General features: G+C 27.7%; 1 long non-coding RNA gene across 1 annotated transcript; it reads left to right on the top strand.

Annotated features, from left to right (window-relative positions):
* Positions 1 to 713: 713 nt before the first annotated feature.
* LOC127083029 (uncharacterized) lies at positions 714 to 1,330 on the top strand. The gene is made up of 2 exons (XR_007788292.1): positions 714 to 863; positions 972 to 1,330. It is a non-coding gene; the product is annotated as an uncharacterized LOC127083029 (long non-coding RNA).
* Positions 1,331 to 3,308: the final 1,978 nt, after the last annotated feature.

The following is a 3,308-nucleotide window of genomic DNA, read 5'->3' as shown; positions in this document are numbered from 1 at the left end:
ATATAGAAATCTAGAACGAGTCCAGACACGTATTACTAGTAAGTGTGAACAATGAACATGTATGGGTTTGATTTCATGAGGTCTGAAAATAAAATTAATTAGTTAATTAATATTCGTAACCTGTAATTAAGAAAAATATAAATAAAAAATTAATAATTAAATATTCATAAGACGTAAGCATCGTAAGAATATGACTTTGTATCTCAAAAAACAACCTTCAAATGTTATAATAATTTCACCTACTCTAAATTTTATTATTATGAAACTTAATAATTTATGTATGAATTGTTCTTTCTTTAATTTGTATTATAAGTTTTTGAGTAATGCTAACGTCACGTGCCTTAGTACATGAAATCTACAATTAAAATATTATCTTTAAAAAAATAGTTAAAAAGTTAATTATATATTTATAATAAATTTAATATATAATTTTTTTAAAATAAAATTCATTTATTTTGTTCTAACATGTACCCTTATTTATATATTAACTAAAAACTTATCCCATATATATATATATATATATATATATATATATATATATATATATATATATATATATATAATTTTATTTTTGTTTGTCTTTTAAAAAAAACATAAAAATTATAATACAAATTAAAGAAAGGACAATTCATACTTACATTATTAGAATCCATTAATTAATAATCCACATATTATTGAGTCAACATTAAACCTTAACCACGGTCTTTAAATATCACATTCTTCTTACTTGCTTTGCAGCAATTATTCAAAGTGAATAGCAAGACAAAAAAACTGATGATGGTTCGTCAATTGGGAAATCTTACCCAAGCAAACCTAGCTCGAGTGTTGAATTCCATGTCAAACCTAGTTAGATCCTCGTTGAAGTAACTACTTTTTTTTCTTAATGCCTTTAGTTTGAGGTTTAAGTTTAAACTCTGAAAACTAACATAACTAATAATCATGAAACTAACTGTTTTACGTTTTGGAAGCAGAACACGTGGTGGACCAAGAAGGTCGGGTCTGAGCAACGGAAATGGTGGACAAATTAATAGGTTTGGAACAAAGAAGGAGACAGAGAGTTTGGCAAACAACTCCAAAAATTAAGTTTCAGAATGATGACAAAGGGCTGAAGCTAGTCTATAGTATACAATATATAAGTGCTGGGCAATATAAAATAGTAACTTGTATATGGAAATGTTGATGTTTGCGCTTCATATTCAAATAGTAGCTTAATTTAGAGGATGTATGATAATTGATGAATAAGGTAATTTGAGCTTGTTTCAAAAGTTGGGTTTAATTCACGTGAACCGTGTGACTTACTATCAATTATAATGTTAATTTTAGAGTATTATGCTCTCTCTATCTTTCGAATGAATATATGATTTGGATTTTATACTATATAAAAATTAATGGTGTAATATGACTTAATTTTTCTAACGAGATGGTAGAGACGGTGCAACAGAGGAGCGGCGGTTGCAACGGGTGACTAGGAATGTTTTGGACTTGTTTGTAGATTTGTTGGTTAATTAGTTGTATATTCTTTTCATTTATAAATATAATTTTCTCTCATTTATTGTAAACATAATTAATACTAAGTTATTCCTAATTAAGCTTATTTATTCCTAATTAATACTAAGTTAAGCAATTGTCCTAATTCAAATGGTAGGCTTACGATCATAATATCTCCTCATCTAAAATCACTTTGCGCACACGTCGAATAGTAAGAACAATGAGTTGATGTGATTCATCATAGTTCAATTAGGTTCATCTCTAAAGACCTAATAAAAAATAGCTTAGCTACTCATAGTTAAACAAAGAATTGTCACGAGTTTATAAAAAGAAATCATGAAAATCAATGAAAAATAAATTCTCAAATGGCTCCAAATCTCTCGAAAGTCGTAGTCAAATACTCTCTCTTGTCACTTTCTCACATAGAATTTAGAATCCCCAAAAAGTCTTCACAGTTTCCTATTTTGAGTTGCAAAAAACGTATAAGAAATTCACGTCATTGCGGCCGCGTTGAGTTGCATCATGATCGCGATACTTTATCATCGTGTCCACAATGAGAGCATCGCGGATGCGAGAAATATAATGATAAAAGTTTCTTTTTTTCTTTTTTTTAAGTCCCAATTTCTACCTCTTTGACACTTTTGCTCAATTCTTCATCCTTTTAACTTGGTTTTACCTCATAATTTCATCGATTCCTTCGAAAATGCTCGCAAATATCATGTAATGATATAGTGTCATCAACTACTTTATCTTTTTTTTCGTTGTCATTATTCTTTATCTCACGCATCAAAGTTTTGGTATGTTAAATTATAAATTATTATATCGATTTGTCACCATATTATTTTGTTTTGTAACCCTTTTCTCCAAACAAACCACTTGAACGGTTTGTTTTGGTCTAATAGCTTAATGCTTGGAATTTTAATTCTTAAAATGAATGTCGCATATTTGAACATGTGTTTTTTTTATTTGAATATTTTTATGCAACTATATATTGAATTGACTTACCCACTCCAAACCACTTGAACTTTACCAAATTTAAATAATTTATTTTACTTGACTCCAACTAAATACACATTTTTCTTTTTAAGTTATAATTTACATTGATTTTCCAAGTAAGTGAGATGTCCAAATCTTCTTTCAAAATATTATTGTAGACCAGAACTAGGTATTACTAAGAACCACAATAAATTGATTATTTCAATTTGTAGTGACAGCTACACATTGTATATTTTTTAGATCTACTAACTCAAATTCCATCTAAGGGCTCGTCTTTGATATATAGAACGAGTCCACACTTATTATACTAGTCAAGGTGACGATATAGTGTGAACATGTATGGGTTGATTTCAATCAATGTAAACTTAAACTGTAATTAATAGAAAATACAAACATATATAAATACAAATCAAAGAAGATATATAAAAACAATTCATGCATAAATTAATGTATTAATCAATAATCTACATATTATCTAGTTAATATTAGACCTAAAGAACGTTCTTTAAATATCACATTTTCATACTCACAATTCAGCAATTATTCAAACTCACTAGCTATCTCATCAATTTGCAATTGTGCAAATTATTCATTATGGTTCGTCTATTGGGAAATTTTACAAAAGCAAGCCTAGTTCAAGCGTTTAATTTCATGTCAAACCTACTTAAATCCTCCTTAAGGTCTATTTTTTTTCTCTTCTCTTATAAAGTTTTTTATCTTAGCTTTTAACTTGAATCAGAGATCTTCAAAAAAAAAATATTTTTATATTTTATTTTACAGTTTATCTTTATGCTTTTAGAATGAATAGGATACTCATGGACTGA

The sequence above is a fragment of the Lathyrus oleraceus genome, chromosome 5 (assembly GCF_024323335.1).
Source record: "Lathyrus oleraceus cultivar Zhongwan6 chromosome 5, CAAS_Psat_ZW6_1.0, whole genome shotgun sequence".
Taxonomy (NCBI): domain Eukaryota; kingdom Viridiplantae; phylum Streptophyta; class Magnoliopsida; order Fabales; family Fabaceae; genus Lathyrus; species Lathyrus oleraceus.
This window is presented reverse-complemented; position numbering and strand designations above follow the sequence as displayed.